The following is a 15,189-nucleotide window of genomic DNA, read 5'->3' as shown; positions in this document are numbered from 1 at the left end:
AGCAGTGACAGAGACAAGGGGTTCTTAGAAATGTGAGTGGGCTGTGGTTGCATCAGGGCTGGATCTGGGTTAGAACTTTAGGGAAAGAGCTGGATGAGGCAGGCTGTCTACCAGCTTCATGGAGGCTCCTAGGCAGGGCAGGCCCAGCTCTGAGACTGGAGCTCGTGGGGCTCAGGTGAGAGTAGCCAGGGCTCTTTGTGCAGATCTGGGTACTATGTGGAGATCAGTTAAGAGGCAAGAGTGACTTGGTCCCCTGTCTGCCTGAAATGGGGCCAGAGCCTGGAGGGCAACTGAGCCTGCAAGGGATGGAGTGTCAGTAACGGAGCAAGATCTATGGAGTACCTCAGTCAGAATGAACTGAGGTTCATTCTTTTACTAACACCACAGGTGTCCCATGAATCCTCCCCCTTGGGGTCATTAGGGTCTGTGACAAGATCTCTGACAGCATCCCCATTTTACAGATGCAGAAACCAAGTCTCAGGGAGAGAGGTATAAAGGGGAAGGGAGAGAGGTAGAGCCAGCCATCACAGTCTCCTGGGTGCTTATTCTTTTCAAAGGAGTACAAATAATTGGATAGGTAGGGGTGATAAAGTAGAGAGAAGCCTGGACTAGTTAATAATAATAGTAAGTCACTTTATCTAGTAGTTATGGAGTTCCAGACACTCTGTAAGGTGAACTCGTTTTACCCTTGGAGGAGGCCCGGGAGGTGGGTACTATTATATCAGATCCATTTCTTAAAAGGCCTGGGGCAATTAAGTAGCTTGCCAGAAATCACAGCTAGTGAGCAGCAGAGATAAAATTGAAGACCCGGCGGGTACGGTCGGCCACTCTACCACACAGATAACCTGGGGCTAATCCTAGCGCCCTCACTTCCTTGCTGTGACTTTGGTCCTGGTCTCTCAGGGCCCTTGTGAGGATCACGTGAGATCCCTGCAGGGCCTGCTCTGCAGATGGAGGGTTTGTTATTGGGTTTGGGGTTCATGGGTTTAGGCAGATCACAGGAAGACATATTCTACCATCTGCACAAGCCGATTTAGATGGAAAGTAATCTAGTAAACGTTGAGACTGTGGTTGTATTTCTGAGACTCTTATCTATTGATGTGGCAACCTGGTGGTCAGTTGCCCAAAGGGCTAACCTAACCCACAGATTAGAACCATATCTGAAAACATATATGGTTAGTTGGACCCACGTAGGACTTTTTATAAATTTGAGTCAACATTAAAAATTTTTTAATCTGTATCTCTGGCTCTTTTGAAAAATCAGATCTGGCCACACTGGGTGGTATTCCTACATGGTCGTGGAAGGTGAAGGATAAGTGGCAGCAGCCCCTCAAGACAGGGCCTCCACCCACCTGCTTTCTCATTATCTTACAAGCCTAATCTGGAAAGGAATTTGAGTTGAAAACCCTTGATGCAGAAAGTCAGTGCTAGCTAAAAGCTAGCTGGGTGCTTTAGCTGTTCAGGGTCTGCAGAAGGCCAGTCTGGATGTGAGCTGAATCTTTAGGTTAAACCCTTGACCAAAGATTTGTTTGTATTTTGATCTGTCTATTTTAAAGTCACATCATAGAGCAGAAAATGAATACAAATATAAATATCTCCATACCTAAGTCACCTAATGTTGAACTATTAAAATTATTCTAATTATAAATATAACACATATACAATAGTATAATATTATAAATTATACCATTATATTTATACCATTACATATTATATATTATATATAATATATATTATATTATACCATTATAATTTATAACCATTAGCTTTCTTGTAAGTAAACAATAGCTAGCTAGAAAAATAAAATAGGGGAAAATATTAACAACAGCACTAAAAGAAAAAAAAGAAAAAAAGAGAATGCTGAGGAATAAACTTAACATTAAAACTCCACTAAAAGAAATGGTATGGACCTAACAGAAGCAGAAGATATTAAGAAGAGATGGCAAGAATACACAGAAGAACTGTACAAAAAAATCTTCACGACCCAGATAATCACAATGGTGTGATCACTGACCTAGAGCCAGACATCCTGGAGTGTGAAGTCAAGTGGGCCTTAGAAAGCATCACTACTAACAAAGCTAGTGGAGGTGATGGAATTCCAGTTGAGCTATTCCAAATCCTGAAAGATGATGCTGTGAAAGTGCTGCACTCAATATGCCAGCAAATTTGGAAAACTCAGCAGTGGCCACAGGACTGGAAAAGGTCAGTTTTCATTCCAATCCCAAAGAAAGGCAATGCCAAAGAATGCTCAAACTACCACACAATTGCACTCATCTCACACACTAGTAAAGTAATGATCAAAATTCTCCAAGCCAGGCTTCAGCAAAATGTGAACCATGAACTTCCTGATGTTCAAGCTGGTTTTAGAAAAAGCAGAGGAACCAGAGATCAAATTGCCAACATCCGCTGGATCATAGAAAAAGCAAGAGAGTTCCAGAAAAACATCTATTTCTGCTTTATTGACTATGCCAAAGACTTTGACTGTGTGGATCACAATAAACTGTGGAAAATTCTGAATGAGATGGGAATACCAGACCACCTGATCTGCCTCTTGAGAAATTTGTATGCAGGTCAGGAAGCAACAGTTAGAATTGAACATGGAACAACAGACTGGTTCCAAATAGGAAAAGGAGTTCGTCAAGGCTGTATATTGTCACCCTGTTTATTTAACTTATATACAGAGTACATCATGAGAAACGCTGGACTGGAAGAAACACAAGCTGGAATCTAGATTGCCGGGAGAAATATCAATAACCTCAGATATGCAGATGACACCACCCTCATGGCAGAAAGTGAAGAGGAACTCAAAAGCCTCTTGATGAAAGTGAAAGTGGAGAGTGAAAAAGTTGGCTTAAAGCTCAACATTCAGAAAACGAAGATCATGGCATCCGGTCCCACCACTTCATGGGAAATAGATGGGGAAACATTGGAAACAGTGTCAGACTTTATTTTTCTGGGCTCCAAAATCACTACAGATGATGACTGCAGCCATGAAATTAAAAGACACTTACTCCTTGGAAGGAAAGTTATGACCAACCTAGATAGCATATTCAAAAGCAGAGACATTACTTTTCCGACAAAGGTCCGTCTAGTCAAGGCTATGGTTTTTCCTGTGGTCATGTATGGATGTGAGAGTTGGACTGTGAAGAAGGCTGAGCGCCGAAGAATTGATGCTTTTGAACTGTGGTGTTGGAGAAGACTCTTGAGAGTCCCTTGGACTGCAAGGAGATCCAACCAGTCCATTCTGAAGGAGATCAGCCCTGGGATTTCTTTGGAAGGAATGATGCTAAAGCTGAAACTCCAGTACTTTGGCCACCTCATGCGAAGAATTGACTCATTGGAAAAGACTCTGATGCTGGGAGGGATTGGGGGCAAGAGGAGAAGGGGATGACAGAGGATGAGATGGCTGGATGGCATCGCTGACTCAATGGACTTGAGTCTGAGTGAACTCCGGGAGTTGGTGATGGACAGGGAGGCCTGGCGTGCTGCGATTCATGGGGTCACAAAGAGTCGGACACGACTGAGCGACTGATCTGATCTGATCTGAAAGGGTATAAAAGAGTAAATGGAGGGACTTCCCTGGTGGTTCAGTGACTAAGACTCTTTGCTCCCAATACAGGGAGCTTGGGTTCAATCCCTGGTCAGGGAACTAGATCCCACTTACCACAACAAAGGTAGAAGGTCCTGCATGCTGCAGCTAAGACCCAGTGCAGCCTGAATAAATAAATATTTAAAAAAATAAATAAATGGAGAGCTACAGCTTGTTCTTAGATAGGAAGACTCAACACCATGAAGATGTCAGTTCCCCTATTCTATTAATTCAAAGCATTTTCAATCAAAATGCCAACAGAACTTAAGACTTGCCAAAATGACACTAATATTAGACAAACAAACACTCAAGGGTAGCTAGAAAAATTCTGAAATAAAGTGAATGAAACAGCATATTTTAAAATTTTATGATAAATTTACAACAATTAAAACTACTAACTGAAAATGAAGCAAATAGACAAATGGAAAAGCATACAGAGTTCAGATCATTTGTCATTGCACCATGTGCTCAGTCATGTCTAACTCTGGGTGTTTATAGATACAGCATTTCATATCAGTAGAGGAAATATAAATCATTCAGTTAACGGTGTTGGGACGATTGGCCTGTTGGATCCATACCTCACTCTCTATATCAAAATAAATTTCAAGTTGATCAAAACTTTAAATTTAAAGAATGAGGCCATAATGAAGCTAGGAAAAAAACACAAGGGAAATATTTTAATAACCTTAGAGTGGGAAAGGCCTTTTAAAATTTGTTCCAAATACAAAAGACAAAGAAAAATCATATAAATTACTGCTTAAAATATAAATGTTTCATATGTATGTAAAAACATTCAAAAGACAAAGAATAAAAAATTTTTAAGTGAAACACAGGTGACAAAAAGCTAATTTCCTTAATATATATTAAGAGGTTTTTAGAAACAAAAGAGAAAAAAATCAATAGAAAAAAATGGGTAAAGCAAATGCACAGGAAAAATGCAGATGTCCCATGGCATATAAGAAGATATGCACTGTATTCATAATTTTAAAGCTACAAATTAAAATAAACATGAGACTCTAATAAAACCTATCAGCTTATCAAAGACTGAAATGTTTCTTGAGGCCCAACTGGAGAGGTTTTGGAAATAGATATTTTCATACACTGTTATAGGCATATAAATCAGTGCAGTGTTTTTTGGAAAGAAACTTGTCAGTAACTTTCAAAATTTTAAGTGGACATACCTGCCATCTAATCCAGAACTTTTATATTCACTTTAAGAACTTTATTTCACAGATATTTTCACACAGATACACAGTGATGCCTAAATCTATATAATAGTGACAGAGTTATTTATCATGAAAAACAAATGGAAAAAACTCAGTGTTTATCACTAGGAGGTGGTTTAATAAATTATGGCTCCTTCACACAATAAACTACTCTGCAACATTAAAAAGAATTAAGTAGAGCTATCTGTGCTGACATGAATGTGTTCAAGATATACGTTTAAGTAAATAAACAATTTTGCAGAATAATGTGTTTAGTATGATCCCATTAGTGGAAAAATATAAAGGACACACACACAAAGGCATGGACACACGTATGCAGAGCAGATGCCTATGTATGATGATTGGAGGGGGCGCTGCTCGGCCCCTTCTCCTGCTCAGTGGGCACTGTGGTGCTGTGCTGAGACCGGGGTTCTCTGCTCAGTCCCACCCGGTGTCCCCTGACAGTAGCAAATATTCATGGTGCCCCTTTACTCTCCTGAAATTAAGTTCATAAAAAATATAGCCTATCTTTATTTTATTTCAAATAAAATAAAAATAATGCTCAACTATTAGATAAAGGATATGAGAGTTGGACCATAAGAAGTCTGAGTGCCAAAGAATTGATGCTTTTGAACTGTGGTGTTGGAGAAGCCTCTTGAGAGTCCTGTGGACTGCAAGGAGATCCAACCAGTCCATCCTAAAGGAAATCAGTCCTGAATATTCATTGGAAGGGCAGATGCTGAAGGTGAAGCTCCAATACTTTGGCTACCAGATGCGAAGAGCTGACTCATTGGAAAAGACCCTGATTCCGGGAAAGATTGAAGGCAGGAGGAGGAGGGGACAATAGAGGATGAGATGATTGGATGGCATCACCAACTTAATGGACATGAGTTTGAGCAAGCGCCAGCAGTTGGTGATGGAGAGGAAAGCCTGGCATGCTGCAGTCCATGGGATCGCAAAGAGCTGGACACAACTGAGCGACTGAACTGAACTAATTAGATAAAGGAGAAACAACTGAAATTGCTTTTAATTAATTGCTATGTACTTTGATAAGTAAATACTCTTGCATGTCTAAACTGCAAGACATAAAGGAGTAGCCCAGGGCTTGCCTGGTGCACAGAATCACCGTGAACTCAGCAACAAACCTGAACACAGACTTACTGTGTCTGACATACTGTGAGCAGGAATTTACGAATAGGTGAGGAACTCTTGGCAAAGTTCCAAGTAAAAGAAAGTAGGAGCTTTACTCGATTTACACGGTAGTTGCATTCCTAGAAAATTCAGTGTATATTAAGACCATGGAAACCGCAAGTCCACATTTATATGTAAATGAAGTTCCATTCTAGATTTAAATAATTATAAGCAGATTTCTCACCTCCATGTATGTTGGGCAGGACAGGATAATCATGCAGAATGAAAGGCAGATTCTTCATTGTGTGGGACTGTTCCACACCAAATCAATCATGCCTGTCAAGTGGATAAAAGCCCCCACAAATTTTCAAAACATCCTCTAGGGGAAAGTGACGCCCCACCGAGAGCTGTTAGAACACCTGGAAGGAATGCCCCTGAAAGCTGTTAGGGTGGGACTCCATGTCACCACGTGGTGTTAATTTAATTCCACCTACCCTCGTGGATGTGTTGACAGTTCTGAGCTCCTCGGGGAAGAGCTGAGTCTTCCAGCCTCACCCTCACCTTCTCCCCTCCTCACAAGGCCCAGAGTGCAGTGGGTGCTCAGCTGGACGGCCAGCCTGGGATCTAGGAGGTGGGTGGACTCTGTTCTCCTCCACTCAAGTCCTCACACTCCAGGCCACCCAGGGACGATCTCATTAGAGAAGGAGTCCATGTCTCTCCATCATTTTATGCCATATAAAATATTAAGTTAAACTGCTCCACCAGCTGGGGCCACATTTCAGAAACGGCTCACCATTTGCAAAGCAGTGACATGACCTGCCCATTCCTGCATCATCAGCAGTTTGGGTCCTGATTGGGGCTAGTTATCTACAGGTGTATCCTTGGGTCACAGGCTTGATGACGAAACAGCCACTGTCCGTACCTGCCAGGGAGGACAGCGGGTGGATGCCAGCAAAGGACCCGGCAGTGTTTCCTCACTTTGCCTGAGAGAACAAAGGAATGGGGCCAGCCTACGTCCTTGCTGGCACCTTCCCCTGAGGACCATCGCTTTGCATCTGCGGTTGGAATGGCAGGATGAGACTGAGAGAGGTGTCTTCTGGTTAAACAACTTTGAGAAACACCTGCCTGGTGAATGACCCAGGCCCTAGGGTCTGGGGCTTCCCTTGACGCATCCCCTCTAAGTAGGAGAGACCATACAGGGACCAGTGGATGAGCACCCACAAAGACAGACAGATGCTCCAAATCACCAAACCACCAGCTCTGATTTGCTGGTATCCCCCAGGCTCAATGTTTAGACCCCCAGTATCCCAAACTTGGTACTTGAAAGAAAGGATTGTAAGTCTATCTTCTGCCTTTCTCATGTGAACAGAAGCTGAGGGCTGAGGAAAGAGCACTTAGACCCAGGAGTCAGCCTGGGTTTAAGCCTGGACTTTACTACCTGACTGTCCTGTTATTGTTTAGTCACTGAACTGTGTCCGATTCTTTTGCAGTTCCATAGACTGTAGCCCACCAGGCTCCTCTGTCCATGGGATTTCCCAGGCAAGAATACTGGAGTGGTTATCATTTCCCCCTCCAGGGGTCTTCGCCACCCAGGGATCAAACCTAACTGTCCTATCCTTCAGCAAATAGGTTGTCCTCTTTGAGCCTCAGTTTTCCTATCTGTGAAACGGGGATGACAATTCCTGGCCCACCTGCCACAAAGGCCATTGTGAGGATATAAGGAGAGTGAATGGAAAAGATTTGAGAGCCACTAAGGGGCCATATGAGTGTGTGTGGGCAGGAAAAGGGATCTGGAGGTCTGCGACCCAATATTGGCTTTTTCTAGTCTTCTTCAGAACAAACATCCTGACCACAGATGTGCAGGTGGGAGGGTCCTGCAGGGCAACTGCTCACTTCATGGCTGGAGAGACCCAGGTCCAGAGGGCAGAGGTGACCTGCTCAAGGCCACATCCAGTGAGTTAGAGCTGGAACTGGGGTTCATCCAAGGCCATGGCTTCCACAGCCTGCTGCCAATATGTGGTTCGATGGACTAAAACCAAAAAAATCCCAGTTTAAATTTCCAGAAGGCATATCTTTTAGCATTTAATTGAAAATGTCAACAGCAAAGCCAGACTGTCTGCTCTTGAAAGCCAGCTTCTCTGACCTGGGGCACGTTACTAGCCTCCGTGTCCAAGGTCCCTATCTGTAAAATGGGGCCCAAGATAGTACTCCCTGCAGGAAGCCTGTGAGCATGGTCCATGCAGTCTTAGCCTGATTCTTGGCTACGTAAACACTTAATGAATGGCAGCTATTAATACGTTCCTGGGCTCTTGTACCAAAAAGTCTGGCGAGGTGCCACGTTGCTCTGAATGACCTCTCTGTGGGGAACACCTCCTTTGACCTGTGTTTTATGAGCCTTTATGTGGTTCAATCAGACCCAACTACATATTTCTTCACTCAAAGTGAAATCGTAATAAAAAATAAAAGCAAAAATACAAAGAATGCCTCATGTATCTAGGCTGCCAAAAGGTGCTGGAAAAGTGACAATAAAAGCTATAATACAGCATGATACTCCGTAACCAGGTGTTCAGCCATTAAGCTTTCCTCCAAGTTGTTTGCCTTGGAAGGGCAGCTTAATATTAATACTTACTGTATATCGGGCTATCTCTCGGGGCTTGGCTGGTAGTACCATCGAGGCCTTGGTGGATAGTCCCTCCTCTCGCTGAGCTTACCTGCCGGTGAGAGCCAGACAATTCACAGCAAACACAGAAAAAAGATATACAAGGTAATTTCATACTGGCAGTGAAAGAAGTGCTGGTGTCTGGGTCTGAGTTCATAGCACAGAAGAAAGAAGACAGGAAGAGAGGGAAACTGGGGTTGGGGGCAGTGACAAGAGGGATGGGAGATGAAGTAGAGCCTCTAAAAAGGTGGCTTTTGATCTGAGACCCCAGCCAGGAGAAGCCTTGCGAAGGTTTGTGGAAAAGCCATCTGGATAGAAGATACAGCCCTGGGAAATGCCTTTCAATAAATGACTGAGTGAATTAGGTGCTGAGAGGGTGGGGCCATAGCTCAGTTCTTTCTCTGCTGCCAGTTGGGCCCAACTCATAATCAGGCCTCAGGGACTCTGGAAACTTTGAGGTTGGGTTACCCTGACACATCACCCAGCCCTGGGATCTATTGTGTATCAGTACTTGGTTACCTCTAGTGACAGGGATTTTACTACCTCAAAGGCAAAGAATCTTCAACAGGACTTCTCTGAGGCTGTTGTCCATTGAAGTCATTCCCTTCCCCGTCGGCAAGCCAGAGCCAAGGTGCTGGCCAAGTACAGGCTGGTGTTTGTTCTGTGAACTCAGACGCAGACATTCTATGTGAACTCAGACGCAGACCGGCATTCTATGCTCTCGTGGTCCAGCCCAAATAGTGTTTTTTAAACTTAAAAAACATCAGAGCTCACATTTTACAAATCAGAGGAGAACAGCCCCAGTGTCCATGAGTAGGGGACTGTTCAATAAAGAAGAGCTCATGGGTACGGAGTACTGTGTGGCTGCAGGGAAGGAGGAAGCACTTTATGTCCCAATTGAGAAGGCCTTGGAGATACATTATGAAAAAAAGCACGAATAGTGCATACGGAATGCTACCTTTTGTGCAAAGAAGGGGAGGGGCCATGGGAATTCGTATTTGTATTTGTGTACATAACATACAGAAATTCTGGAAGAATACTCAATAACCCTGTTTGGGCGTAGTCTGTGAGGTGGGTGTAGGAAGTGGACCTTTGGCTGAAATATTATCTACGTTTTTAATTTTTTGAACCCTGGATAGAGGAACCTGGCAGGCTACAGTCCATAGGGTCACAAAGAGTCAGCCACGACTGAAGTGACTTAGCACGCATATATTAATTTATCTTTGTCAAAAAATTAAATTTAAAAGTGCCTTTAAACTAGGATATTTAGCATAAAGGCTAAAATGTTTAACTTCCTTTTTGTTTTTGAAAATCTGGAAGCCTGTCCACCAGAATCCACATTCCCATGGCCACAGGTGGGTAGAGTTTAGAAGGGGCTTTCCCCTGCCTGAACCACGCTTCCCTGTTCGTCCCAATCTCTACCTGGTCAACTTCGCTCGCTCTCCTTGCCTGCTGGCTCCAGTGAATTTTAGACCTGCCCCAGCCCCTCTTTCTTGTCTCCTCTGACACCTATCCCTGCTCAGCAGAAAACCCCTTTGGTAGGCCAGAAAGGGCTGACCTCAGGCTGTCCAGCCAGCCTTGCCTGTTGCAAACTCCAGGCCTTTGCTCACGCTGCTCTTCTGCCTGCCTGAAGTGGCTTTCCCCAAATAACAGCTCAGTGTATAAGCCATCCATTAGTGGGGGAAAGGTTGTCCAGAATGTGAGACAGCTCAGCATTTCAGCCCAGTGCAGCGATGTCACACTCTGTCCAGACTAAATGTTGTGAACCTGCTTCAGGGAATGACAATCCAGAGAGAAAACTCGGCACCCAAATTGGAATTTCCCCAGGAAAACAAGGCTATTTACACTCCAGAAAGATTCAAGATGAATCCAACTGGAGATTACAGTGTTTGTTAAATAGATTCACTGTTATAGATTCTAGAGAAACCTAGAATTTTGGAATCTCGGTGTTTGGAAGGATAGTCAGAGGTTCAGAGAAGCCAGAGAGGTCTGATCATTTTATTAATAAAGTCCAAATGAAATTCAAGAATCTCTGTAATTAAAATGCACATCAAAGGAAAATATGATTTGCTTTCAGGTTAGCGCAATGTTCCTAAGAACTGTTTGTTGAATAAATGAATTAATATTTGTGTAAAGAGCAGTGTCAATTAAAAAAATAATTTCAGTGGAAAGTACTCCAGTTGTTTCTGACCTTGTATTTTGTAGGATAAAAATAAACAAAGCTGGATGGCCGTCCTGGTAATACACTCATAGATTTTTGCACTTGCAGGCAGCTTGGAAGCCGACCTTTCCAAATAGCCTTCAAGAAAGTCTCTGGGCCTCCAGCCTTTCCGCCGACCCTGCCGTGATCCATCTTCTTAAAATAGCGATTTCATTAGCTTGTCCTCCTGGTCAGAGATCTCCACCGCCAGACCATTATCTGCAGGAGAAAACACACCAAACTGTAGCTCCTGACAATTAGCGGAGCGGTTACCATTTATCATTCATTCATTCTCTCATTCACTCACTCACCTGTCCGTCAAACCCCAGCTCCTTCAGGTTCCTTAGTGAGGCTTGGTCTTGCAGCTCTAGTGTCTCTGCTCTCGGCATACTCATAATCTGATGAGGGAGGTAAATGTGGATACATGTACAAGGCAAAACAAAACAAACAGGAAAGAGAAATACCAGGGAGGAACCAGCACGTCTGAAGATGTGGAGGAGGGAACTATTGCTTCCTTTGTGGGGTTTGGGAATATTTTGTGGAGGAGTCCATGTGGAAGCTGCTTTGGAGGAACCATGAACTCTTGGTTTCTCTGCTCTGAAGCTTGGTCTAATCTCTTGCAACACCCTCAGTTTTCCTAATCCCTTTTAAAACAGGAAGGAGTACTTGCTCATTGTAAAATAAATAAATGTATGTAGCGACATGTTACTATATCAGCTCACCAAGTTCTTAGATTGTTCTGCTGTCAGCAGAGTTGATGGTTTGGTAGATGTCCTTCCAGAACTTTTTCTTTGCATAAAAAACTGTATCGGGTTATACATATATAGATCATTTCCTCCAAATGGGTTTTTACTCTTCATACTGTTGGTCAGTTTTTAAAAATTTTGATTTCCTGTTTTATGGACACCTAACACGTCAGTAGGTCCAGAACTTCCATCCTTTCTAATGTTCTAGATGGACCATCATGAACTCTCTCTAGCAGTATGGGCTAGAGAATTCCTCCCTCAGGGCTCAGGACTGGATCCCTCTCGGTATTTGATACCTGGGCTGCAGACAGAGTAAGACGGGGTACAGGAAGGGAAGTGGGCAGGGAACCTAGGTATCCACAGATGGCCCAGGGCTGTCAGCTTAAAAAGACAGCAGACTGGGGGCCTGGCTGCTGCCTCCCACGTGCCCAGGGCTGGGTCGAGAGAAGGTGTGGCTGCTCGAAGCTCATCAGGGGAAGCCACGGGGAGGCAAGCTTTAGTTGAGTGCAAAGAATTTTTTAACAGAGCTTTCTGAAAATGGAATAGGCTCCCTCTGGAGATAATCACAGTGATAGCTAATGTTTATTGAGCATTTGTTATGTGCTTTGGTTCATTTCATCTATGAAACTAGGTACTATTTTTGTCCCTACTAACAGTTAAAAGAAATTGCCTGAGTTCACACTGCAGTAAGAAGGCAATGGCATCCCATTCCAGTACTGTTGGCTGGAAAATCCCATGGATGGGGGAGCCTGGAAGGCTGCAGTCCATGGGATCGCTGAGGGTCGGACACGACTGTGCGACTTCACTTTCACTTTTCACTTTCATGCATCAGAGAAGGAAATGGCAACCCACTCCAGTGTTCTTGCCTGGAGAATCCCAGGGACAGGGGAGCCTGGTGGGCTGCTGTCTATGGGGTCGCACAGAGTCGGACACGACTGAAGTGACTTAGCAGTAGCAAGTAGCAGAGCCGGCTTTCTCTAACCCCTGTACTGTACTGCCTCTGTTTGGTAATAAGCTCCTTGTCATCAGAGATATCCAACCAGAGCTCTCTCACATTCCCCCATAGCACAGTTAGACTGGCGGCCCTGGGGGTCTGTGGAAGCTGATAAAACTCAGAATCTCTTGTACAGACTCTGGAGCTAGACTACCTATCTTCGGATATCAGCTCTTCTCTCACTTATGAGTTGGTGACCTCAGTTGCAACTGAGCATGCCTCAGTTTGCTCATCTATGAAATTGGAATAGGAACTTGTCACATGGATTAAATGAGTTAATACTTCAGAAGCACTTAAAACTCTGCCTGGAACATAACTGCTAAATAAGTGTTGTTTTTAAACATCTGGAGCTCATGAAAGCAGCTCAGTTCAGAGAGCTTGGTTTAGGGGTCCTCCACAGCCAGGGGATGAGGAGCTTGCCAGAGATGGGATGTGTCCAGCATGGAGCAGCCCTGATGGCTCCCTCTCCTGATACTCCACTGACCTCCTGCATTAGTTTCCAATTGCTGCTGTAACAAATCACCACAAACATCATAGCTTAAAACAACACAAATTTATTATCTTAACACTCTAGGGGTCAGAAGTCTTAAAATCAAGGTGTCAGCAGGACTCATTCCCTCAGAGGCTCTAGGGAAGAATCCATTTCCTTGCCCTTTCCAGCTTCTCCAGGCCGCCCATGTTGTCTGGCTCATGGCCCATTCCTCTGTCTTCAAAGCAAGCAGGGTATCATCTTGTCTTCTTTACCTCTGTTTCTGTTGTCACATCTCTCTGTGACTCTGACCCCCCTGCCTTCCCGTATAGGGACTTGGTGATTATACTGAGCTCATCTGAATAATCCAGGATCATCTCCACATCTCAAAATCCTTGATTTAATTACACACCTGCAAAGTCCCATTTTCTCTGTAAGGTGACATAGCACAGGCACTGGGGGGCCATGATTCTGTCTGCCACACCTCCCCAGTGCCCACTATCAAGGTCTCCTTGAGGACTCCACATCCCCTTGTACCCTGGGAGAACCATCCCCTGGGAGGGGGGTCAGCACCTCTTTTGATGCTTCTGCCTGACCTCTCCTCACCACCTCTGTGAGCACTGGCTGGTCCTCACTGTATCTCCACCATCTGCCCCAGTATTGTGACAAGCATGCCTTCCCCAGAGCCCTGGGGTCAAGAGACTGCAATATTGATGCTGGTGAGTCATTAGAGATCGTTAGCACAACTCCCTCATGGAGAAGATGGAGACACGGAGGACTCAAGTTCTCCCCACATGAGACATTTCCAGAACCCACATCCCTTGGTTCCTCCCTCTGTTCCAGGCTCGGCTTTCCAGAACAGAATGTATCGCCTCTCCTATCCTCATTTCTCTATCTGACTGGTCCTTTGCCATCTATCTGCCTCATCCATGCCTGATAGAACCCTTCTTTTTATCACCTTCCTACTCAACTTCCCAGTCCTGACTCTAAGCCTTTGCTTCGCTGGTTCCTCTGCTTAGGATGCTTCTGTCATTTGCCCAGAGGTGGCAGTAGTCTTCTGTGAAAGGAAGAACAATGGGCTGCCTTGAATCAAGATCACAAATCTTCATACCAGCTCTTCCATAAATAACTCCTTGGTGACTTTGGGACACGCTTTCTCTCTCTGAGCCTCAGTTTTCACATCTGCCCAATGGGAATTATAGTCCTGGCTTCTCCTCCCCTTGCAGGACTTCAGTGAAGCACATGTGAGCTGTAAGGAGCTATACCTCTTCTTTTAACCGGACTGTGCTGGGTGCTCAGGCCCTGTGTCCCAGCAGGGGTTGAGTGTGAGCTGGTGCAGAGCTTTGCCTATGAATGGCTCTCATGACACCTGTTGAGGGACTGAGGAACCAGCAGGCCTACCAATCTCTGTCTATGTGACTTCAGGGAATGTCCCCAGGGAGCCATCCTCAAGCACCACCTCCTTCAGAAAGCCCTCCCCAGTTGCCCCACAGGCAGAGTGATAATCCCCTCTGTGGGCCCTGGATCATTACACCTGTTATCCCATTGTGCTTTGACTTATGATTCTTTGTATCCAGCCTAACTTTATCCTTACACTGTGAGGGTCTGGATTGTCTTCTGTCTAGCGTGGAGCATGGAACATTATAGGTACTCTGGAAGTGTTTATTGAATGAATGAGTGGATAGATGGATAAATGGATGGATGAACAAATGAGCTGTCTAATATGATTAGTTGTTACTAATCACCCCAAGGGCTTCTCCGGTGGCTCAGCAGTAAAGAATCTGCCTGCAATGCAGGAGACACAGGAGACTCTGGTTCAAACCCTGGGTTGGGAAGATCCCCTGAAGGAGGGCATGGCAACCCACTCCAGTATTCTAACTGGGAAAATCCCATGGACAGAGGAGTCTGGTGTGTTACACCATGGGGTTGCAAAGAGTCGGACAGGACTGAAGCAACTGAGCACTCACACAATCACCCCAAACCCTATCCATCTATATTACTATCAAGGTTATTGACATAATTCACACACACACACACACACACACACACATCTTTGAGGAGCAAAAGGGGCATTTGAATGCAAGATATTATTACAATTATTATTTCCCTCCAAATGCATTAGCTTCAGCTGGTTTGCAGCCCTTTTTATCTGCCAGTGTTCACAGCCCAGAAAAAATATCTCTTAATTTCTCTCTA

At 44.4% G+C, this 15,189-nt stretch overlaps 1 protein-coding gene across 1 annotated transcript in view; it reads left to right on the top strand.

Annotated features, from left to right (window-relative positions):
• The window catches only part of PAX5 (paired box 5), a 175,555-nt gene that overhangs the window by 101,949 nt on the left and 58,417 nt on the right, over positions 1–15,189 (top strand). The gene's annotated exons all lie outside the window — the stretch shown is intronic.

The sequence above is a fragment of the Bos grunniens genome, chromosome 8 (assembly GCF_055505025.1).
Source record: "Bos grunniens cultivar Pamir isolate PY7600 chromosome 8, Bosgru_T2T1.0, whole genome shotgun sequence".
NCBI classification, from domain to species: Eukaryota; Metazoa; Chordata; class Mammalia; order Artiodactyla; family Bovidae; genus Bos; species Bos grunniens.
This window is presented reverse-complemented; position numbering and strand designations above follow the sequence as displayed.